Here is a 9,281-nt window from a genome sequence, read left to right as displayed (position 1 = left end):
GTCCAGACTACATCTCTCAGCAACGGCTCTATGGCGCTGGAAACCTGGATCCTGACTGGTTGTTGCAGTAACTGTGGCGAAATACGCTGCCATAGTCTGGGCAATGTCTCGCGGATCCGTATGGAGAGTGCCATTATTCATTACAGCAGCTATGGGATACCTCCCTCCTCTGCCAGAAATTCTCCTGATGGTGTCCCACACAATGGAACTTTTGGTGGAACGATTAATGGTGTTCAGGAACTGTTGCCATGACCTCTTCTTGCTCTCACGAATAACGCGACGACATCTTGCCCTCGCCACCCGAAAGGCTGCAAGATTCTCAGCAGTCGGCCGACACTTGAACCGACGCAGAGCTGCACGCCTCGTCCTGATTGCAGAGCGGCATTCGGCACTCCACCAAGGCACAGGTGGCCTCTTCCGGTGGCCTGTGGACTGTGGAATGGATGCTGCAGCAGCGTGGTGGACCATTTTGGTGATGTGATCCACCCACACCTCAACATTCGCACAGTGTTCGAATTGGGCCAATTGGCTATAAAGTGTCCAGTCAGCTCCACTGAGCACCCATCGTGGTGGTCTCCTTTCGGGGCCCACGCCATCTGGCAGGTGAATCCAGATTGGGAAATGATCACTGCCGTGCAAGTCAGCGACCACTTGCCAGTGAGCACTGGCGGCAAGAGCTGGAGAGCAAAGCGAGAGATCAATGGCAGAGAACGACCCAGTCGCTGTGGAGAAATGAGTACTCTGTCCTCCATTAAGCAAGTAGGCACAGGATGACAGGAGAAGCCTCTCAATTGCTCTACCCCTGGGGCAGGTAATTGCAGAGCCCCAAAGCACATTGTGGGCATTAAAATCACCACAAATAATGAATGGCTGGGGGAGCTGGGTAAGAAGGTCAGTGAGGGCCGCTTCATCAAGAGCATCATTTGGGGGCAAGTAAAGTGAACATACAGTCAATGGATGACGCACGTGCACGGACACAGCGACGGCCTGTAAAGTCGTCGTAAGTGAGAGAGGCGAGGAGTGGTAGTCCGTCCTGACGAAAATACCTACGCCTCCTCTAGCTCTCTCTCCACGTAGGTCGTCCTTTTTGTGGAGTGTGTAGCCTCGTATCTCAGGGGAGTATGATGGATGGAAATACGTCTCCTGGAGACAGAGACACAGTGGTCTACCCTGAGAGAGTAGACGAAGTTCCTCCACATGCGTCCTGGACCCTTGCAAGTTCCACTGGAGTATGGAAGCCATCTATGTTGGGGGTAGCACCTTCATCCTGTCTCTCCGACGGGGCGGGGAGACCGCAGCAGGTGGAGGGGCAGGCGTGGGACGAGATGATTGCCCCACACATACATCGTACTCCATCAACTCTGGGGAAGAGTCAGATGAAGCCTCACCTAAAACAACATCCGCATGGTCAGATGGTTTACCACGGGATTTGACGCGCTGTTGCTGCTGTACAATAGCTTTCTGTGGTTTGGTGGATTTTGGGGGAGCCGATGTGGGTGTGGTAATTGGCGCACTGGGCTTGGGAACAGCCTCAGCTGTTGGAGGCGCCAGGGCCTGGCCCAAGTTCGCCACTGTACCTTTGTCTGCCGTTCGAGTAGGGGCTACTGGCTCTGAAACACTGGCTGCGTTGCAAGTGCACTGACAGCTGCAGGTGTTAGTGCCAACACTCACCACCTCAGTCTGCGTTGAGGCATCGACTTTTGGAGTAGGCTTCTGAACCAGGGATGCAAAAGATGTAGCAAATGTGGGAGGTTGCATCGACTTATAGATCTTCTTGGCCTCACCATAGGGGATACGCTTGGTTGTTTTTATTTCCTGGACCTTGCGTTCCTCTAAAAATATTCGGCAGTCCCTACTCCAAACAGGGTGGTTCCCAGATCAATTAATACATTTAGCCGGAGACGAGCAACCAACTCCTTCATGAGTAGCCTGACCACAGTTTCCACAAGTCGCTTCGCCTTTACAGCCTAAGGTGGTATGACCAAAACGCTGGCATTTGAAACAGCGCATTGGGGTCGGGAAATAAGGCCTCACACTAAGGCGAAGGAAGCCAGCTTTAACATGTTCAGGAAGCTTTGTGCTACTGAAGGTCAGAATAAAGGAGTCGGATTTGACAAGAATGCCATCAACCCTCTTCATTATGTGTTGGACATCAACGATACCTTCTGGAGCCCACTCACGTTGCAGTTCTTCCTTGGGAATGTCAACTAGATCCCGGCATGTCACAACACCTTTGCTGTAGTTCAAGGTGCTGTGCAGTTCAGTGTCTATGGCATACTCTCCAAGGCTTTTAGCAGATTGGAGGTTAGTTGCTTGCTGGGAAGTGGAAGTTTCCACTAGCAAGGTCCCATTACGTAAGCGCTTCACCGATTTTAAGGAACCACAGATTCCCTCCAATCCCTTTTGTATATAGAAGGGCGAAACCTTCTCGAAACTACCCTCCTTCCGTTTCACAATGAGAAACACATTCGGATTACCAGAATGCATTCTGTTACCTAAGACTGGACTGTTCAAAGAAGCGCCGGAGTCAGGGGGACTGACTGCACGGGCCCTCTTAAGAGACTGGGTGTTGGAACCTTCCAGCGGCCCACCCTTTCCGCTGGGAGGAAGAAAAGAGGATTTCGAAGGATCCATCTCGGTCCCACGAGCAGCTAGGGAACTAGAAGTCCGCCTAGACAGAGCCCCGCGTGCCTAGGTAAGCCTTATACAACTGAGGTGCGGCAGGTTCCCCAGAGGTTGCCCGCTATCGACTGTTCCACCTCAACAGCCATGCATCTCATCAGCGCGCAGCACACCTTGAGATTGAGGGTTTTTTTTATAGAGGTTTATTCCATCCTCGCGATCCGGGCGGTCAAGCCAAGATCCCCATTCCCTGAGACACACAACGTTCCACCGCCGCGCCGCACGGTGGTCGCTGAAGTATGCTCAGAGCTTACGGTGACAGGGGACTGGTGGCGCTTACCAGTCCCCAGCTCAGGAACCCCGGGGTCGCCAAGCCCGTACCCAGCAAATGAATGCTGAGCCCCTGGGGGCAGAAGAGGTGGAGCACGTTGGAATATACAACCGCTCGCTCACAGAAAGTTCCGCACCTAAAGACTGGAAAATTGCTCAAGTCACGCCAATACCCAAAAAGGGAAATAGGAGCAATGCACTGAATTACAGGCCCATATCACTAACGTCGATTTGCAGTAGGGTTTTGGAACGTATACTCTGTTCGAACATTATGAATTACCTCTAAGAAAACAATTTATTGACACATAGTCAGCACGGCTTCAGGAAACATCATTCTTGTGAAACACAGCTAACTCTTTATACTCATGAAGCAATGAGTGTTATCGACAGGGGATGTGAAATTGATTCCATATTTTCAGATTTCCAGTAGGCTTTCGACACCATTCCTCACAAGCGTCTTCTAACCAAACTGCGTGCCTCTGGAATATTGCCTCAGTTGTGCGACTGGATTCGTGATTTCCTATCAGAAAGATCACAGTTCGTAGTGTTGTTGTCGTGGTCTTCAGTTCTGAGACTGGTTTGATGCAGCTCTGCATGCTGCTCTATCCTGTGCAAGTTTCATCTCCCAGTACCTACTGCAACCTACATCCTTCTGAATCTGCTTGGCGTATTCTACCCTCCACGCTGCCCTCCAATACTAAATTGGCGATCCCCTGATGCCCCATAACATCTTTTACCAACGGATCCCTTCTTCTAGTCAGGGTGTGCCACAAACTTCTCTTCTCCCCAATCCTATTCAACACCTCCTCATTACAAAATTGTTAAGTTTCAACAAGAAAGAGGAAAGCCTTAAGGTAAACGGATCCTGGCTTCCCGTACTGCAGCAAACGACCGTCGCAGGTAGGAAGAGGAGAACCGCACCGGAAATGACCGCGGAGAAGCCCTCGGACGTTGGCGCGCCAGGTACATATAGTCTGCGGCCGCGAGCTCGCCTCCAGTTCACCACTGGCAATGGAGGGTGAAGCTTTGACAATGCCAGCCACTCGTGCTGGCGAAACGTCAGAAAAATCATTAGATGAACTTCGGCCGAAGAACCCGAGACAGAAGCCAATAGGCAGTTTGACCTCCTCATTACTTATGTGATCTACCCATCTAATCTTCAGCATTCTTCTGTAGCACCACATTTCGAAAGCTTCTCTTCTCTTCTTGTCTAAACTGTTTATCGCCCATGTTTCACTTCCATACATGGCTACACTCCATACAAATACTTTCAGAAACGACTTGCTAACACTTAAATCAATACTCGATGTTAACAAATTTCTCTTCTTCAGAAACACTTTCCTTCCCATTGCCAGTCTACATTTTATATCCTCTCTACTTCGACCATCATCAGTTATTTTGCTCCCCAAGTAGCAAAACTCCTTTACTATTTTAAGTGTCTCATTTCCTAATCTAATTCCCTCAGCATCACCCGACTTAATTCGACTACATTCCATTATCCTCCTTTTGCTTTTGTTGATGTTCATCTTATATCCTCCTTTCAAGACACTGTCCATTCCGTTCAGCTGCTCCTCCAAGTCCTTAGCTGTCACTGACAGAATTACAATGTCATCGGCGAATCTCAAAGTTTTTATTTCTTCTCCATGGATTTTAATACCTACTCCGAATTTTTCTTTTGTTTCCTTCACTGCTTGCTCAATATACAGATTGAATAACATCGGGGAGAGGCTACAACCCTGTCTCACTCCCTTCCCAACCACTGCTTCCCTTTCATGCCCCTCGACTCTTATAACTGCGATTTTGTTTCTATACAAATTGTAAATAGCCTTTCGCTCCCTATATTTTACCCCTGCCATATTCAGAATTTGAAAGAGAGTATACCAGTCAACATTGTCGAAAGCTTTCTCTAAGTCTACAAATGCTAGAAACGTAGGTTTGCCTTTCCTTAATCTAGCTTCTAAGATAAACCGTAGGGTCAGTATTGCCTCACGTGTTCCAATATTTCTACGGAATCCAAACTGGTCTTCCCCAAGGTCGGCTTCTACTAATTTTTCCATTCGTCTGTAAAGGGTTCGCGTTAGTATTTTGCAGCCGTGACGTATTAAACTGACAGTTCAGTAATTTTCACATCTGTCAACACCTGCTTTCTTTGGGATTGGGATTATTATATTCTTCTTGAAGTCTGAGGGTATTTCGCCTGTCTCATACATCTTGCTCACCAGATGGTAGAATTTTGTCAGGGCTGACTCTCCCAAGACTGTCAGTAGTTCTAATGGAATGTTGTCTACTCCCGGGGCCTTGTTTCGACTCAGGTCTTTCAGTGCTAGTCGAGCTCTTCACGCAGTATCATATCTCCCATTTCATCTTCATCTACATCCTCTTCCATTTCCATAATATTGTCCTCAAGTACATCGCCCTTGTATAGACCCTCTATATACTCCTTCCACCTTTCTGCTTTCCCTTCTTTGCTTAGAACTGGGTTTCCATCTGAGCTCTTGATATTCATACAAGTGGTTCTCTTTTCTCCAAAGGTCTCTTTAATTTTCCTGTAGGCAGTATCTATCTTACCCCTAGTGATATATGCCTTACATTTATCCTCTAGCCATCCCTGCTTAGCCATTTTGCACTTCCTGTCGATCTCTTTTTTGAGACGTTTGTATTCCTTTTTGCCTGCTTCATTTACTGCATTTTTATATTTTCTCCTTTCATCAATTAAATTCAATATTTCTTCTGTTACCTAAGGATTTCTACTAGCCCTCGTCTTTTTACCTACTTGATCCTCTGCTGCCTTCACTACTTCATCCCTCAAAGCTACCCATTCTTCTTCTATTATACTTCTTTCCCCCATTCCTGCCATTTGTTCCCTTACGCTCTCCCTGAAACTCTGTACAACCTCTGGTTCTTTCAGTTTATCCAGGTGCCATCTCCTTAAATTCCCACCTATTTGCAGTTTCTTCAGTTTTAATCTACAGTTCATAACCAATAGATTGTGGTCAGAGTCCACATCTGCCCCTAGAAATGTCTTACAATTTAAAACCTGGTTCCTAAATCTCTGTCTTACCATTATGTAATCTAGCTGAAACGTGTCAGTATCTCCAGGGTTCTTCCATGTATACAACCTTCTTTCATGATTCTTGAACCAAGTGTTAGCTATGATTAAGTTATGCTCTGCACAAAATTCTACCAGGCGGCTTCCTCTTTCATTTCTTACCCCCAATCCATCACCTACTACGTTTCCTTCTCTCCCTTTTCCTACTACCGAATTCCAGTCACCCTTCACTATCTGAAAATTTCTTTTATTTCATCATACATTTCTTCAATTTCTTCGTCATCTGCAGAGCTAGTTGGTATATAAACTTGTACTACTGTAGTAAGCGTGGGCTTCGTGTCTATCTTGACCACAATAATGCGTTCACTATGCTGTTTGTAGTAGCTTACCCACATTCCTATTTTTTTATTCATTATTAAACCTACTCCTGTATTACCCCTATTTGACTTTGTGTTTATAACCCTGTAGTCACCTGACCAGAAGTCTTGTTCCTCCTGCCACCGAACTTCACTAATTCCCACTATATCTAACTTCAACCTATCCATTTACCTTTTTAAATTTTCTAACCTACCTGCCCGATTAAGGGATCTGACATTCCACGCTCCGATCCGTAGAACGCCAGTTTTCTTTCTGCTGATAACGACATCCTCTTGAGTAGTCCCCGCCCGGAGATCCGAATGGGGGACTATTTTACCTCCTGAATATTTTACCCAAGAGGACGCATCATCATTTAACCGTACAGTAAAGCTGCATGCCCTCGGGAAAAATTACGGCTGTAGTTTCCCCTTGCTTTCAGCCGTTCGCAGTACCAGTACAGCAAGGCCGCTTTGGTTAATGTTACAAGGCCAGATCAGTCAATCATCCAGACTGTTGCCCCTGCAACTACTGAAAAGGCTGCTGCCCCTCTTCAGGAACCACGCGTTTGTCTGGCCTCTCAACAGATACCCCTCCGTTGTGGTTGCACCTGCGGTACGGCTATCTGTATCGCTGAGGCAGGCAAGCCTCCCCACCAACGGCAAGGTTCATGGTTCATGGGTGGGTTTGCAGTTCGTAGTAACAGACGAAAAAGTCATCGAGTAAAACAGAAGTAATATCCGGCGTCCCCCAAGGAAGTGTTACAGGCCCTCTATTGTTCCTGATCTATATGAGCAACATAAGGAGACAATCTGAGTAGCCGTCTTAGATTATTTGCAGATGATGCTGTCATTTACCGTGTTGTTAAGTCACCAGAGAACCAAAACGAATTGCAAAATTATTTAGATATCTGTGTGGTGCGAAAGGTGGGAATTGACACTGTACAAAGAAAATTGTGAAGTTATTCACATGAGTAATAAAATAAATCCGCTAAATTTTGATTACGCGATAAGTCACACAAATCTGAAGGCTGTAAATTAACTAAAAACTTAGGGATTACAGCTGCTGAGAATTCTTCCGGTTGTATGCCCGTGGAACTCTTCTATCCCTGACCGCTCTTTTCAGACACTGTCTTACCTCTAGTCAGTTCCAGTGGGAAGATGAGTTTTATGAGCAGGTCGATGATGTGGCCATGGGTAACCCACTGTTTCCTACGATCGCTAATTTTTACATGGAAAAATTCGAACAATTAGCTCTGGAAAAAGCGAATAAGTAACCATGACGATGGTATCGATACGTGTATGATACATCTGTAGTTTGGTCACATGGCAAAAAAGCTTTAGAGGAATTCTTTTGTTATTTAAATAGTATAAATCATAAAATCCAGTTTATCATGGAAATGGATAAAGACAATGCAATATCTTTGTTGGATATCTTCGCTATGAGACAGACTGACGGCAGCCTGAAACATAAAGTCTTTCGGAAAATTACACATATCGACAGATACTTGCATAAAGATTCCAATCATCATCCACAACAGAAAAGAGGTGTAATTAATAGTCTAGGGGACAGAGCTAAAAGGATTTGTACTCCGAAATACCTGGACGCCAAGCTAAAACATCTAAAGCAGGCTTTTGAGAAGAATGGGTACTCTAGTAAGGAAATAAATAGAGTTTTGCGACCTAATAACAGGAGGCCTAAGGACAACGATAGGACACAGCGACGGAAGAATACGGTTTCTCTACCCTTCATCAAAAAAAGTAACGGATGAAATCGGCAAGATTTTAAGGAAACATAACGTTCGACTGATTTTCAGACCAACTAAGAAAGTAGGCCAAGCACTTCGTTCCGTTAAGGATAAACGCCCATTCTGTCGGCAAGTGGTGTATACAAGATTCCGTGTACGTGTGGTAAGATTTACATTGGAACTACAAGGAGAAGCGTGAATACACGGTTTAAGGAACATATAAGTCTTTGCCGACTAGGGAAAACAAACAAGTCAGCCGTGGCGAAACATGCTCTCCAGTCAGGTGATCACGTAGTGAAATTTACGGAAACTGAAGTTTTATGTACTATGACGAACTATTATCCACGGCTATATAGAGAAGCCATCCAAATATATAAACATGGGGATAATTTTAACACAAAAGAAAATGCCATGAAACTCAGCGATACATGGACAGTGGCGTTACAGAATCGATGAGAAGTTTCTACTTTGACGTACTATGATCGATAGTTATATTTTATCTTTCTGCAAGGTTTATCTCTCTTATCACGTGAGATCCAGACCACGCCCACTTTCCACGGCATTTAGGCCGCCGCTCTTCTAAGTCTGACTCGTCAGTCGGCACAACCAGAAGCACCTCCGAAGATGTCCGACGTAGCCTTGGACGAAACGTCAGGGACGGAAGAGTTCCATGGACCACGGCCGTACAACCTGGAAGAATTCTCGACAGCTGAAACATCCGGTCGTGAAAGCCTTCATTGTATGATTAGGGATTACAATTACAAATAACCTAATTTGGAACGATCGCATAGACAATGTTGTGGGTAGAGGAAATCAAAGATTGCGATTCATTGGCAGAACACTTAGAACGTGCAACAGATCTACTAAAGAGACTGTTTACACCACACTTGTCCGCCCTATTCTGAAATGGTCATCACGATAAAGTAAGAGAAATCAGGGCTCGCACAGAAAAATTTAAGTGCTCGTTATTCCCGCGCGCCATTCGAGTTTGCAACGGTAGAGAGATCTTCTGTCAGGCACTTTATTGTGAATATCAGAGCAATCACGTAGATATAGACGTAGATAGATGTAGATGTCTTCTGATTGGTGCAGGACAGTTGTTGTACATGGGAATGAGTATTCGACAGCAAGAGGAATACGGGAAAATCGCGAGATGGAAGCACCGTGAACCTGGGATAC

General features: G+C 45.8%; 1 protein-coding gene across 1 annotated transcript in view; it reads left to right on the top strand.

The window, feature by feature from the left end:
* The first annotated feature begins 1,480 nt into the window (after positions 1-1,480).
* The window catches only part of LOC126109880 (protein roadkill), a 695,429-nt gene continuing 687,628 nt past the window's right edge, over positions 1,481-9,281 (top strand). The window contains exon 1 of the mRNA XM_049914959.1: positions 1,481-1,492. The gene's annotated coding sequence lies outside the window, so the exon portion shown is untranslated. The remainder of the gene's footprint in view (positions 1,493-9,281) is intronic.

This window comes from Schistocerca cancellata, chromosome 12 (genome assembly GCF_023864275.1).
Source record: "Schistocerca cancellata isolate TAMUIC-IGC-003103 chromosome 12, iqSchCanc2.1, whole genome shotgun sequence".
In the NCBI taxonomy this organism is placed as follows: Eukaryota; Metazoa; Arthropoda; class Insecta; order Orthoptera; family Acrididae; genus Schistocerca; species Schistocerca cancellata.
The sequence above is the reverse complement of the archived record's forward strand: the minus strand, read 5'-3'. Positions and strand labels throughout refer to the sequence as shown.